At 43.5% G+C, this 14298-nt stretch overlaps 13 non-coding genes across 13 annotated transcripts; all 13 read right to left on the bottom strand.

Annotated features, from left to right (window-relative positions):
* Positions 1-181: 181 nt before the first annotated feature.
* On the bottom strand, positions 182-254 carry TRNAF-GAA (transfer RNA phenylalanine (anticodon GAA)). The gene has a single exon. It is a non-coding gene; the product is annotated as a tRNA-Phe (tRNA).
* Positions 255-827: 573 nt separating this feature from the next.
* On the bottom strand, positions 828-900 carry TRNAF-GAA (transfer RNA phenylalanine (anticodon GAA)). The gene has a single exon. It is a non-coding gene; the product is annotated as a tRNA-Phe (tRNA).
* A 1863-nt stretch (positions 901-2763) lies between these two features.
* TRNAF-GAA (transfer RNA phenylalanine (anticodon GAA)) lies at positions 2764-2836 on the bottom strand. The gene has a single exon. It is a non-coding gene; the product is annotated as a tRNA-Phe (tRNA).
* Positions 2837-4375: 1539 nt separating this feature from the next.
* On the bottom strand, positions 4376-4448 carry TRNAF-GAA (transfer RNA phenylalanine (anticodon GAA)). The gene has a single exon. It is a non-coding gene; the product is annotated as a tRNA-Phe (tRNA).
* Positions 4449-5344: 896 nt separating this feature from the next.
* Positions 5345-5417, bottom strand: TRNAF-GAA (transfer RNA phenylalanine (anticodon GAA)). Its single transcript has one exon. It is a non-coding gene; the product is annotated as a tRNA-Phe (tRNA).
* A 573-nt stretch (positions 5418-5990) lies between these two features.
* Positions 5991-6063, bottom strand: TRNAF-GAA (transfer RNA phenylalanine (anticodon GAA)). Its single transcript has one exon. It is a non-coding gene; the product is annotated as a tRNA-Phe (tRNA).
* Positions 6064-7280: 1217 nt separating this feature from the next.
* On the bottom strand, positions 7281-7353 carry TRNAF-GAA (transfer RNA phenylalanine (anticodon GAA)). The gene has a single exon. It is a non-coding gene; the product is annotated as a tRNA-Phe (tRNA).
* Positions 7354-7926: 573 nt separating this feature from the next.
* Positions 7927-7998, bottom strand: TRNAF-GAA (transfer RNA phenylalanine (anticodon GAA)). Its single transcript has one exon. It is a non-coding gene; the product is annotated as a tRNA-Phe (tRNA).
* Positions 7999-9216: 1218 nt separating this feature from the next.
* On the bottom strand, positions 9217-9289 carry TRNAF-GAA (transfer RNA phenylalanine (anticodon GAA)). The gene has a single exon. It is a non-coding gene; the product is annotated as a tRNA-Phe (tRNA).
* Positions 9290-10184: 895 nt separating this feature from the next.
* On the bottom strand, positions 10185-10257 carry TRNAF-GAA (transfer RNA phenylalanine (anticodon GAA)). The gene has a single exon. It is a non-coding gene; the product is annotated as a tRNA-Phe (tRNA).
* A 569-nt stretch (positions 10258-10826) lies between these two features.
* TRNAF-GAA (transfer RNA phenylalanine (anticodon GAA)) lies at positions 10827-10899 on the bottom strand. The gene has a single exon. It is a non-coding gene; the product is annotated as a tRNA-Phe (tRNA).
* A 1540-nt stretch (positions 10900-12439) lies between these two features.
* On the bottom strand, positions 12440-12512 carry TRNAF-GAA (transfer RNA phenylalanine (anticodon GAA)). Its single transcript has one exon. It is a non-coding gene; the product is annotated as a tRNA-Phe (tRNA).
* Positions 12513-13085: 573 nt separating this feature from the next.
* TRNAF-GAA (transfer RNA phenylalanine (anticodon GAA)) lies at positions 13086-13157 on the bottom strand. Its single transcript has one exon. It is a non-coding gene; the product is annotated as a tRNA-Phe (tRNA).
* Between the last annotated feature and the right edge of the window lie 1141 nt (positions 13158-14298).

The raw sequence follows: 14298 nt of genomic DNA on the forward strand, positions 1-14298 counted from the left end.
TTGCACATTATTACGTGTATTTCACGCTGTTCCGGTTCTTTTGCAATGCCTACTCCCGCGATGCAATCTGAATCAGCATTTCTTTATCAAGCATGTGTGTTCACCTGCGTAACCGTTTTACTCCTCAGAATTGATGCAAAATACTTGTATACCGACAGATTTACCAAAAAATTGCTCTGGACGCCGAAACCCGGGATCGAGCCAAGGACCTTTAGATTTTCAGTCTAACGCTCTCCCAACTGCGCTATTTCGGCAGACGGGAGAAGAGTGACAGCGGGATTTAAGAGTTCTTGCGTTTCGGTGAAACCGCTTTATTTGAGCTGTTGCACATTATTATTTGTATTTCACGCTGTTCTGGTTCTTTTGCAATGCCTACTTCCGCGATGCAATCTGAATCAGCATTTCTTTTTCAAGCATGTGTGTTCACCTGCGTAACCGTTTCACTCGTTAGAAGTATTGCAAAATACTTGTATACCGAGAGATTTAACCAAAAAGTGCTTTGGACGCAGAAACCCGAGATCGAGCCAAGGACCTTTAGATGTTAGGTTTAACGCTCTCCCAACTGCGCTATTTCGGCAGACGGGAGAAGAGTGACAGCGGGATTTAAGAGTTCTTGCGTTTTGGTAAAACCACTTTATTAGAGCTGTTGCACATTATTACGTGTATTTCACGCTGTTCTGGTTCTTTTGCAATGCCTACTCCTGCGATGCAATCTGAATCAGCATTTCTTTATCAAGCAGGTGTGTTCACCTGCGTAACCGTTTCACTCGTTAAAATTATTGCGAAATACTTGTATACCGAGAGATTTAACAAAAAATTGCTCTGGACGCCGAAACCCGGGATCGAGCCAAGGACCTTTAGATTTTCAGTCTAACGCTCTCCCAACTGCGCTATTTCGGCAGACGGGAGAAGAGTGACAGCGGAATTTAGGAGTTCTTGCGTTTCGGTGAAACCGCTTAATTTGAGCTGTTGCACATTATTATTTGTATTTCACGCTGTTCTGGTTCTTTTGCAATGCCTACTTCCGCTATGCAATCTGAATCAGCATTTCTTTTTCAAGCATGTGTGTTCACTTGCGTAACCGTTTCACTCGTTAGAAGTATTGCAAAATACTTGTATACCGAGAGATTTAACCAAAAAGTGCTTTGGACGTAGAAACCCGGGATCGAGCCAAGGACCTTTAGATGTTAAGTTTAACGCTCTCCCAACTGCGCTATTTCGGCAGACGGGAGAAGAGAGACAGCGGGATCTAACAGTTCTTGCGCTTCGGTCAAACCGCTTTATTAAAGCTGTTGCTCATTATTACATGTCTTTCACGCTGTTCCGGTTCTTTCGCAATGCCTACTCCCGCGATGCAATCTGAATCAGCATTTCATTATCAAGCATGAGTGTTTACCTGCGTAACTGTTTCACTCGTTAGATTTATTGCAAAATACTTGTATAACGACGGATTTAACAAATCGTGCTTTGGACGCCGAAACCCTGGATCCAGCCAAGAACCTTTAGATGTTCAGTTTAACGCTCTCCCAACTGCGCTATTTCGGCAGACGGGAGAAGAGAGACAGCGGGATCTAACAGTTCTTGCGTTTTCGTAAAACCACTTTATTAGAGCTGTTGCACATTATTACGTGTATTTCACGCTGTTCTGGTTCTTTTGCAATGCCTACTCCTGCGATGCAATCTGAATCAGCATTTCTTTATCAAGCAGGTGTGTTCACCTGCGTAACCGTTTCACTCGTTAGAATTATTGCGAAATACTTGTATACCGACAGATTCAACAAAAAAGTGCTTTGGACGCTGAAATCCGGGATCAAGCCAAGGACCTTTAGATGTTCAGTTTAACGCTCTCCCAACTGAGCTATTTCGGCAGACGGGAGAAGAGTGACAGCGGGATTTAAAAGTTCTTGCGTTTGGGTAAAATCGCTTCATTAGAGCTGTTGCACATTATTACATGTCTTTCACGCTGTTCCGGTTTATTTGCAACACCTACTGCCGCGATGCAATCTGAATCAGCATTTCTTTATCAAGCATGTGTGTTCACCTGCGTAAACGTTTCACTCGTTAGAGGTATTGCAAAATACTTGTATACCGAGAGATTTAACAAAAAGTTCTCTGGACGCCGAAAGCCGGGATCGAGCCAAGGACCTTTAGATTTTCAGTCTAACGATCTCCGAACTGAGCTATTTCGGCATACGGGAGAAGAGTGAAAGTGGCATTTTAAAGTTCTGGCGTTCCGGTAAAACCGCTTTATTAGAGCTGTTGCACAATATTACGTGTATTTCACGCTGTTCCGGTTCTTTTGCAATGCCTACTCCCGCGATGCAATCTGAATCAGCATTTCTTTATCAAGCATGTGTGTTCACCTGCGTAACCGTTTCACTCCTCAGTATTGATGCAAAATACTTGTATACCGACAGATTTACCAAAAAATTGCTTTGGACGCAGAAACCCGGGATCGAGCCAAGGACGTTTAGATGTTCAGTTTAACGCTCTCCCAACTGCGCTATTTCGGCAGACGGGAGAAGAGTCACAGCGGGAATTAAGAGTTCTTGCGTTTCCGTAAAACCGCTTTATTAGAGCTGTTGCACATTATTACGTGTATTTCACGCTGTTCCGGTTCTTTTGCAATGCCTACTCCCGCGATGCAATCTGAATCAGCATTTCTTTATCAAGCATGTGTGTTCACCTACGTAACCGTTTCACTCCTCAGAATTGATGCAAAATACTTGTATACCGACTGATTTACCAAAAAATTGCTCTGGACGCCGAAACCCGGGATCAAGCCAAGGACCTTTAGATTTTCAGTCTAACGCTCTCCCAACTGCGCTATTTCGGCAGACGGGAGAAGAGTGACAGCGGGATTTAAGAGTTCATGCGTTTCGGTAAAACCGCTTTATTAGAGCTGTTGCACATTATTACGTGTATTTCACGCTGTTCTGGTTCTTTTGCAATGCCTACTCCCGCGATGCAATCTGAATCAGCATTTCTTTTTCAAGCATGTGTGTTCACCTGCGTAACCGTTTCACTCGTTCGAAGTATTGCAAATACTTGTATACCGGCAGATTTAACAAATCGTGCTTTGAACGCCGAAATCCGGGATCGATATAAGGACCTTTATATGTTCAGATTAACGCTCTCCTAACTGAGCTATTTCAGCAGACGGGAGAAGTGTGACAGCGGGATCTAGCAGTTCTTGCGCTTCGGTAAAACTGCTTTATTAGAGCTGTTGCACATTACTACATGTCTTTCACGCTGTTCTGGTTCTTTTGCAACGCCTATTGTCGCGATGTAATCTGAATCAACATTTCTTTATCAAGCAGGTGTGTTCAGCTGCGTTACCGTTTCACTCGTTAGAATTCTTGCAAAATACTTGTATACCGACAGATTTAACAAAAAAGTGCTTTGGACGCTGAAACCCGGGATCGAGCCAAGGACCTCTAGATGTTCAGTTGAACGCTCTCCCAACTGAGCTATTTCAGCAGACGGCAGAAAAGTGACACCGGGATTTAACAGTTCTTGCGCTTCGGAAAAACTGCTTTATTAGAGCTGTTGCACATTACTACATGTCTTTCACGCTGTTCCGGTTCTTTTGCAACGCCTACTGTTGCGATGCAATCTGAATCAGCATTTCTTTTCAAGCACGTGTGTTTACCTGCGTAACCGTTTCACTCGTTAGAACTATTGCGAAATACTTGTATACCGACAGATTTAACAAAAAAGTGCTTTGGACCCTGAAACCCGGGATCGAGCCAAGGACCTTTAGATGTTCAGTTTAACGCTCTCCCAGCTGCGCTATTTCGGCAGACGGGAGAAGAGTGACAGCGGGATTTCAGAGTTCTTGCGTTCTGGTAAAACCGCTTTATTAGAGCTGTTGCACATTATCACGCGTATTTCACGCTGTTCCTGTTCTTTTGCAATGCCTACTCCCGCGATGCAATCTGAATCAGCATTTCTTTATCAAGCATGTGTGTTCACCTGCGTAACCATTTCACTCGTTAGAATTATTGCGATATACTTGTATACCGACAGATTCAACAAAAAAGTGCTTTGGACACTGAAACCCGGGATCAAGCCAAGGACCTTTAGATGTTCAGTTTAACGCTCTCCCAACTGCTTTATTTCGGCAGACGGGAGAAGAGTGACAGCGGGATTTAAGAGTTCTTGCGTTCCGGTAAAACCGCTTTATTAGAGCTGTTGCACATTATTACGTGTATTTCACGCTGTTCCGGTTCTTTTGCAATGCCTACTCCCGCGATGCAATCTGAATCAGCATTTCTTTATCAAGCATGTGTGTTCACCTGCGTAACCGTTTTACTCCTCAGAATTGATGCAAAATACTTGTATACCGACAGATTTACCAAAAAATTGCTCTGGACGCCGAAACCCGGGATCAAGCCAAGGACCTTTAGATTTTCAGTCTAACGCTCTCCCAACTGCGCTATTTCGGCAGACGGGAGAAGAGTGACAGCGGGATTTAAGAGTTCTTGCGTTTCGGTAAAACCGCTTTATTAGAGCTGTTGCACATTATTACGTGTATTTCACGCTGTTCTGGTTCTTTTGCAATGCCTACTCCCGCGATGCAATCTGAATCATCATTTCTTTTTCAAGCATGTGTGTTCACCTGCGTAACCGTTTGACTCGTTAGAAGTATTGCAAAATACTTGTATACCGAGAGATTTAACCAAAAAGTGCTTTGGACGCAGAAACCCGGGATCGAGCCAAGGACCTTTAGATGTTAAGTTTAACGCTCTCTCAACTGTGCTATTTCGGCAGACGGGAGAAGAGTGACAGCGGGATTTAAGAGTTCTTGCGTTTTCGTAAAACCGCTTTATTAGAGCTGTTGCACATTATTACGTGTATTTCACGCTGTTCTGGTTCTTTTGCAATGCCTACTCCTGCGATGCAATCTGAATCAGCATTTCTTTATCAAGCAGGTGTGTTCACCTGCGTAACCGTTTCACTCGTTAGAATTATTGCGAAATACTTGTATAGCGACAGATGTAACAAAATTGTGCTTTGGACGCTGAAACCCGGGATCGAGCCAAGGACCTTTATATGTTCAGATTAACGCTCTCCCAACTGAGCTATTTCAGCAGACGGGAGAAGAGTGACAGCGGGATTTAAGAGTTCTTGCGTTCCGGTAAAACCGCTTTATTAGAGCTGTTGCACATTATTACGTGTATTTCACGCTGTTCCGGTTCTTTTGCAATGCCTACTCCCGCGATGCAATCTGAATCAGCATTTCTTTATCAAGCATGTGTGTTCACCTGCGTAACCGTTTTACTCCTCAGAATTGATGCAAAATACTTGTATACCGACAGATTTACCAAAAAATTGCTCTGGACGCCGAAACCCGGGATCGAGCCAAGGACCTTTAGATTTTCAGTCTAACGCTCTCCCAACTGCGCTATTTCGGCAGACGGGAGAAGAGTGACAGCGGGATTTAAGAGTTCTTGCGTTTCGGTGAAACCGCTTTATTTGAGCTGTTGCACATTATTATTTGTATTTCACGCTGTTCTGGTTCTTTTGCAATGCCTACTTCCGCGATGCAATCTGAATCAGCATTTCTTTTTCAAGCATGTGTGTTCACCTGCGTAACCGTTTCACTCGTTAGAAGTATTGCAAAATACTTGTATACCGAGAGATTTAACCAAAAAGTGCTTTGGACGCAGAAACCCGAGATCGAGCCAAGGACCTTTAGATGTTAGGTTTAACGCTCTCCCAACTGCGCTATTTCGGCAGACGGGAGAAGAGTGACAGCGGGATTTAAGAGTTCTTGCGTTTTGGTAAAACCACTTTATTAGAGCTGTTGCACATTATTACGTGTATTTCACGCTGTTCTGGTTCTTTTGCAATGCCTACTCCTGCGATGCAATCTGAATCAGCATTTCTTTATCAAGCAGGTGTGTTCACCTGCGTAACCGTTTCACTCGTTAAAATTATTGCGAAATACTTGTATACCGAGAGATTTAACAAAAAATTGCTCTGGACGCCGAAACCCGGGATCGAGCCAAGGACCTTTAGATTTTCAGTCTAACGCTCTCCCAACTGCGCTATTTCGGCAGACGGGAGAAGAGTGACAGCGGAATTTAGGAGTTCATGCGTTTCGGTGAAACCGCTTAATTTGAGCTGTTGCACATTATTATTTGTATTTCACGCTGTTCTGGTTCTTTTGCAATGCCTACTTCCGCTATGCAATCTGAATCAGCATTTCTTTTTCAAGCATGTGTGTTCACTTGCGTAACCGTTTCACTCGTTAGAAGTATTGCAAAATACTTGTATACCGAGAGATTTAACCAAAAAGTGCTTTGGACGCAGAAACCCGGGATCGAGCCAAGGACCTTTAGATGTTAAGTTTAACGCTCTCCCAACTGCGCTATTTCGGCAGACGGGAGAAGAGTGACAGCGGGATTTAAGAGTTTTTGCGTTTTGGTAAACCGCTTTATTAGAGCTGTTGCACATTATTACGTGTATTTCACGCTGTTCTGGTTCTTTTGCAATGCCTACTCCTGCGATGCAATCTGAATCAGCATTTTTTTATCAAGCAGGTGTGTTCACCTGCGTAACCGTTTCACTCGTTAGAATTTTTGCAAAATACTTGTATACCGACAGATTTAACAAATCGTGCTTTGGACGACGAAACCCGAGATCGAGCCAAGGACCTTTATATGTTCAGATTAACGCTCTCCCAACTGAGCTATTTCAGCAGACGGGAGAAGAGTGACAGCGGGATCTAGCAGTTCTTGCGCTTCGGTAAAACTGCTTTATTAGAGCTGTTGCACATTACTACATGTATTTCACGCTGTTCCGGTTCTTTTGCAATGCCTGCTCCAACGATGCAATCTGAATCAGCATTTCTTTATTAAGCATGTGTGTTCACCTGCGTAACCGTTTCACTCCTCAGAATTGATGCAAAATACTTGTATACCGACAGATTTACCAAAAAATTGCTTTGGACGCAAAAAACCGGGATCGAGCCAAGGACCTTTAGATGTTCAGTTTAACACTCTCCCAACTACGCTATTTCGGCAGACGGGAGAAGAGTGACAGCGGGAATTAAGAGTTCTTGCGTTTCGATAAAACCCCTTTATTAGAGCTGTTGCACATTATTACGTGTATTTCATGCTGTTCTGGTTCTTTTGCAATGCCTACTCCCGCGATGCAATCTGAATCAGCATTTCTTTTTCAAGCATGTGTGTTTACCTGTGTAACCGTTTCACTCGTTAGAAGTATTGCAAAATACTTGTATACCGAGAGATTTAACAAAAAATTGCTCTGGACGCCGAAACCCGGGATCGAGCCAAAGACCTTTAGATTTTCAGTCTAACGCTCTCCCAACTGCGCTATTTCGGCAGACGGGAGAAGAGTGACAGCGGGATTTAAGAGTTCTTGCGTTTCGGTGAAACCGCTTTATTTGAGCTGTTGCACATTATTACTTGTATTTCACGCTGTTCTGGTTCTTTTGCAATGCCTACTTCCGCGATGCAATCTGAATCAGCATTTCTTTTTCAAGCATGTGTGTTCACCTGCGTAACCGTTTCACTCGTTAGAAGTATTGCAAAATACTTGTATACCGAGAGATTTACCCAAAAAGTGCTTTGGACGCAGAAACCCGGGATCGAGCCAAGGACCTTTAGATGTTAAGTTTAACGCTCTCCCAACTGCGCTATTTCGGCAGACGGGAGAAGAGTGACAGCGGGATTTAAGAGTTCTTGCGTTTTGGTAAAACCGCTTTATTAGAGCTGTTGCACATTATTACGTGTATTTCACGCTGTTCTGGTTCTTTTGCAATGCCTACTCCTGCGATGCAATCTGAATGAGCATTTCTTTATCAAGCAGGTGTGTTCACCTGCGTAACCGTTTCACTCGTTAAAATTATTGCGAAATACTTGTATACCGAGAGATTTAACAAAAAATTGCTCTGGACGCCGAAACCCGGGATCGATCAAGGACCTTTAGATTTTCAGTCTAACGCTCTCCCAACTGCGCTATTTCGGCAGACGGGAGAAGAGTGACAGCGGGATTTAAGAGTTCTTGCGTTTCGGTGAAACCGCTTTATTTGAGCTGTTGCACATTATTATTTGTATTTCACGCTGTTCTGGTTCTTTTGCAATGCCTACTTCCGCGATGCAATCTGAATCAGCATTTCTTTTTCAAGCATGTGTGTTCACCTGCGTAACCGTTTCACTCGTTAGAAGTATTGAAAAATACTTGTATACCGAGAGATTTAACCAAAAAGTGCTTTGGACGCAGAAACCCGGGATCGAGCCAAGGACCTTTAGATGTTAAGTTTAACGCTCTCCCAACTGCGCTATTTCGGCAGACGGGAGAAGAGAGACAGCGGGATCTAACAGTTCTTGCGCTTCGGTCAAACCGCTTTATTAAAGCTGTTGCTCATTATTACATGTCTTTCACGCTGTTCCGGTTCTTTCGCAATGCCTACTCCCGCGATGCAATCTGAATCAGCATTTCTTTATCAAGCATGTGTGTTTACCTGCGTAACTGTTTCACTCGTTAGATTTATTGCAAAATACTTGTATAACGACGGATTTAACAAATCGTGCTTTGGACGCCGAAACCCTGGATCCAGCCAAGAACCTTTAGATGTTCAGTTTAACGCTCTCCCAACTGAGCTATTTCGGCAGACGGGAGAAGAGTGACAGCGGGATTTAAGAGTTCTTGCGTTCCGGTAAAACCGCTTTATTAGAGCTGTTGCACATTATTACGTGTATTTCACGCTGTTCCGGTTCTTTTGCAATGCCTGCTCCCGCGATGCAATCTGAATCAGTATTTCTTTATCAAGCATGTGTGCTCACCTGCGTAACCGTTTCACTCCTCAGAACTGATGCAAAATACTTGTATACCGACAGATTTACCAAAAAATTGCTTTGGACGCAGAAACCCGGGATCGAGCCAAGGACCTTTAGATGTTCAGTTTAACGCTCTCCCAACTGCGCTATTTCGGCAGATGGGAGAAGAGTGACAGCGGGAATTAAGAGTTCTTGCGTTTCGGTAAAACCGCTTTATTAGAGCTGTTGCACATTATTACGTGTATTTCATGCTGTTCTGGTTCTTTTGCAATGCCTACTCCCGCGATGCTATTTGAATCAGCATTTCTTTTTCAAGCATGTGTGCTTACCTGCGTAACCGTTTCACTCGTTAGAAGTATTGCAAAATACTTGTATACCGAGAGATTTAACAAAAAATTGCTCTGGACGCCGAAACCCGGGATTGAGCCAAGGACCTTTAGATTTTCAGTCTAACGCTCTCCCAGCTGCGCTATTTCGGCAGACGGGAGAAGAGTGACAGCGGGATTTAAGAGTTCTTGCGTTTCGGTGAAACCGCTTTATTTGAGCTGTTGCACATTATTATTTGTATTTCACGCTGTTCTGGTTCTTTTGAAATGCCTACTTCCGCGATGCAATCTGAATCAGCATTTCTTTTTCAAGCATGTGTGTTCATCTGCGTAACCGTTTCACTCGTTAGAAGTATTGCAAAATACTTGTATACCGAGAGATTTAACCAAAAAGTGCTTTGGACGCAGAAACCCGGGATCGAGCCAAGGACCTTTAGATGTTAAGTTTAACGCTCTCCCAACTGCGCTATTTCGGCAGACGGGAGAAGAGTGACAGTGGGATTTAAGAGTTCTTGCGTTTTGGTAAAACCGCTTTATTAGAGCTGTTGCACATTATTACGTGTATTTCACGCTGTTCTGGTTCTTTTGCAATGCCTACTCCTGCGATGCAATTTGAATCAGCATTTCTTTATCAAGCAGGTGTGTTCACCTGCGTAACCGTTTCACTCGTTAAAATTATTGCGAAATACTTGTATACCGACATGTTCAACAAAAAAGTGCTTTGGACGCTGAAACCCCAGATCAAGCCAAGGACCTTTAGATGTTCAGTTTAACGCTCTCCCAACTGAGCTATTTCGGCAGACGGGAAAAGAGTGACAGCGGGATTTAAAAGTTCTTGCGTTTAGGTAAAATCGCTTTATTAGAGCGGTTGCACATTATTACATGTCTTTCACGCTGTTCCGGTTCTTTTGCAACGCCTACTGCCGCGATGCAATCTGAATCAGCATTTCGTTATCAAGCATGTGTGTTCACCTGCGTAAACGTTTCACTCGTTAGAGGTATTGCAAAATACTTGTATACCGAGAGATTTAACAAAAAGTTCTCTGGACGCCGAAACCCGGGATCGAGCCAAGGACCTTTAGATTTTCAGTCTAACGATCTCCGAACTGAGCTATTTCGGCATACGGGAGAAGAGTGAAAGCGGCATTTAACAGTTCTTGCGTTTCAGTAAAACTGCTTTACTGGGCTGTTGCACATTACTACATGTCTTTCACGCGGTTCCGCTTCTTTTGCAACGCCTACTGCCGCCATGCAATCTGAATCAGCATTTCTTTATCAATCTTGTGTGTTCACCTGCATAACTGTTTAACTCGTTAGAATTCTTGCAAAATACTTGTATACCGACAGAGTTAACAAATCGTGCTTTGGACGACGAAACCCGGGATCGAGCCAAGGTTCTTTATATGTTCAGATTAACGCTCTCCCAACTGAGCTATTTCAGCAGACGGGAGAAGAGTGACAGCGGGATCTAGCACTTCTTGCGCTTCGGTAAAACTGCTTTATTAGAGCTGTTGCACATTAATACATGTCTTTCACGCTGTTCCGGTTTTTTTGCAACGCCTACTGTCGCGATGCAATCTGAATCAGCATTTCTTTATCAATCTTGTGTGTTCACCTGCATAACTGTTTAACTCGTTAGAATTCTTGCAAAATACTTGTATACCGAGAGATTTAAAAAAAGTGGTTTGGACGCTGAAACCCGGGATCGAGCCAAGGACCTTTAGATGTTCAGTTTAACGCTCTCCCAACTGAGCTATTTCGGCAGACGGGAGAAGAGTGACAGCGGGATTTAACAGTTCTTGCGTTTGGGTAAAATCGCTTTATTTGAGCTGTTGCACATTATTACTTGTCTTTCACGCGATTGCGGTTCTTTTGCAACGCCTACTGCCGCTATGCAATCTGAATCAGCATTTCTTTATCAAGCATGTGTGTTCACCTGCGTAACCGTTTCACTCGTTAGAATTATTGCAAAATACTTGTATACCTGCAGATTTAACAAATCGTGCTTTGAACGCCGAAACCCGGGATCGATATAAGGACCTTTATATGTTCAGTTTAACGCTCTCCCAACTGAGCTATTTCAGCAGACGGGAGAAAAGTGACAGCGGGATTTAACAGTTCTTGCGTTTCGGTAAAACCGCTTTATTAGAGCTGTTGCATATTAATACGTGTCTTTCACGCTGTTCCGGTTTTTTTGCAACGCCTACTGCCGCGATTCAATCTGATTCAGCATTTCTTTATCAAGCATGTGTGTTCACCTGCGTAACTGTTTATCTCGTTAGAATTCTTGCAAAATACTTGTATACCGACAGATTTAACAAATCGTGCTTTGGACGACGAAACCCGCGATCGAGCCAAGGACCTTTATATGTTCAGAATAACGCTCTCCCAACTGAGCTATTTCGGCAGACGGGAGAAGAGTGACAGCGGGATCTAGCAGTTCTTGCGCTTCGGTAAAACTGCTTTATTAGAGCTGTTGCACATTACTACATGTCTTTCACGCTGTTCCGGTTCTTTTGCAACGCCTACTGTTGCGATGCAATCTGAATCAGCATTTCTTTTTCAAGCACGTGCGTTCACCTGCGTAACCGTTTCACCCGTTAGAAATAATGCGAAATACTTGTATACCGACAGATTTAACAAAAAAGTGCTTTGGACGCTGAAACCCGGGATCGAGCCAAGGACCTTTAGATGTTCAGTTTAACGCTCTCCCAACTGCGCTATTTCGGCAGACGCGAGAAGAGTGACAGCGGGATTTAAGAGTTCTTGCGTTTCGGTAAAACTGCTTTATTAGAGCTGTTGCACATTACTACATGTCTTTCACGCTGTTCCGGTTCTTTTGCAACGCCTACTGTTGCGATGCAATCTGAATCAGCATTTCTTTTTCAAGCACGTGCGTTCACCTGCGTAACCGTTTCACCCGTTAGAAATAATGCGAAATACTTGTATACCGACAGATTTAACAAAAAAGTGCTTTGGACGCAAAAAACCGGGATCGAGCCAAGGACCTTTAGATGTTCAGTTTAACACTCTCCCAACTACGCTATTTCGGCAGACGGGAGAAGAGTGACAGCGGGAATTAAGAGTTCTTGCGTTTCGATAAAACCCCTTTATTAGAGCTGTTGCACATTATTACGTGTATTTCATGCTGTTCTGGTTCTTTTGCAATGCCTACTCCCGCGATGCAATCTGAATCAGCATTTCTTTTTCAAGCATGTGTGTTTACCTGTGTAATTGTTTCACTCGTTAGAAGTATTGCAAAATACTTGTATACCGAGAGATTTAACAAAAAATTGCTCTGGACGCCGAAACCCGGGATCGAGCCAAAGACCTTTAGATTTTCAGTCTAACGCTCTCCCAACTGCGCTATTTCGGCAGACGGGAGAAGAGTGACAGCGGGATTTAAGAGTTCTTGCGTTTCGGTGAAACCGCTTTATTTGAGCTGTTGCACATTATTACTTGTATTTCACGCTGTTCTGGTTCTTTTGCAATGCCTACTTCCGCGATGCAATCTGAATCAGCATTTCTTTTTCAAGCATGTGTGTTCACCTGCGTAACCGTTTCACTCGTTAGAAGTATTGCAAAATACTTGTATACCGAGAGATTTACCCAAAAAGTGCTTTGGACGCAGAAACCCGGGATCGAGCCAAGGACCTTTAGATGTTAAGTTTAACGCTCTCCCAACTGCGCTATTTCGGCAGACGGGAGAAGAGTGACAGCGGGATTTAAGAGTTCTTGCGTTTTGGTAAAACCGCTTTATTAGAGCTGTTGCACATTATTACGTGTATTTCACGCTGTTCTGGTTCTTTTGCAATGCCTACTCCTGCGATGCAATCTGAATCAGCATTTCTTTATCAAGCAGGTGTGTTCACCTGCGTAACCGTTTCACTCGTTAAAATTATTGCGAAATACTTGTATACCGAGAGATTTAACAAAAAATTGCTCTGGACGCCGAAACCCGGGATCGATCAAGGACCTTTAGATTTTCAGTCTAACGCTCTCCCAACTGCGCTATTTCGGCAGACGGGAGAAGAGTGACAGCGGGATTTAAGAGTTCTTGCGTTTCGGTGAAACCGCTTTATTTGAGCTGTTGCACATTATTATTTGTATTTCACGCTGTTCTGGTTCTTTTGCAATGCCTACTTCCGCGATGCAATCTGAATCAGCATTTCTTTTTCAAGCATGTGTGTTCACCTGCGTAACCGTTTCACTCGTTAGAAGTATTGAAAAATACTTGTATACCGAGAGATTTAACCAAAAAGTGCTTTGGACGCAGAAACCCGGGATCGAGCCAAGGACCTTTAGATGTTAAGTTTAACGCTCTCCCAACTGCGCTATTTCGGCAGACGGGAGAAGAGAGACAGCGGGATCTAACAGTTCTTGCGCTTCGGTCAAACCGCTTTATTAAAGCTGTTGCTCATTATTACATGTCTTTCACGCTGTTCCGGTTCTTTCGCAATGCCTACTCCCGCGATGCAATCTGAATCAGCATTTCTTTATCAAGCATGTGTGTTTACCTGCGTAACTGTTTCACTCGTTAGATTTATTGCAAAATACTTGTATAACGACGGATTTAACAAATCGTGCTTTGGACGCCGAAACCCTGGATCCAGCCAAGAACCTTTAGATGTTCAGTTTAACGCTCTCCCAACTGAGCTATTTCGGCAGACGGGAGAAGAGTGACAGCGGGATTTAAGAGTTCTTGCGTTCCGGTAAAACCGCTTTATTAGAGCTGTTGCACATTATTACGTGTATTTCACGCTGTTCCGGTTCTTTTGCAATGCCTGCTCCCGCGATGCAATCTGAATCAGTATTTCTTTATCAAGCATGTGTGCTCACCTGCGTAACCGTTTCACTCCTCAGAACTGATGCAAAATACTTGTATACCGACAGATTTACCAAAAAATTGCTTTGGACGCAGAAACCCGGGATCGAGCCAAGGACCTTTAGATGTTCAGTTTAACGCTCTCCCAACTGCGCTATTTCGGCAGATGGGAGAAGAGTGACAGCGGGAATTAAGAGTTCTTGCGTTTCGGTAAAACCGCTTTATTAGAGCTGTTGCACATTATTACGTGTATTTCATGCTGTTCTGGTTCTTTTGCAATGCCTACTCCCGCGATGCTATTTGAATCAGCATTTCTTTTTCAAGCATGTGTGCTTAC

This window comes from Rhipicephalus microplus, chromosome X, assembly GCF_043290135.1.
Source record: "Rhipicephalus microplus isolate Deutch F79 chromosome X, USDA_Rmic, whole genome shotgun sequence".
Lineage (NCBI taxonomy): Eukaryota > Metazoa > Arthropoda > Arachnida > Ixodida > Ixodidae > Rhipicephalus > Rhipicephalus microplus.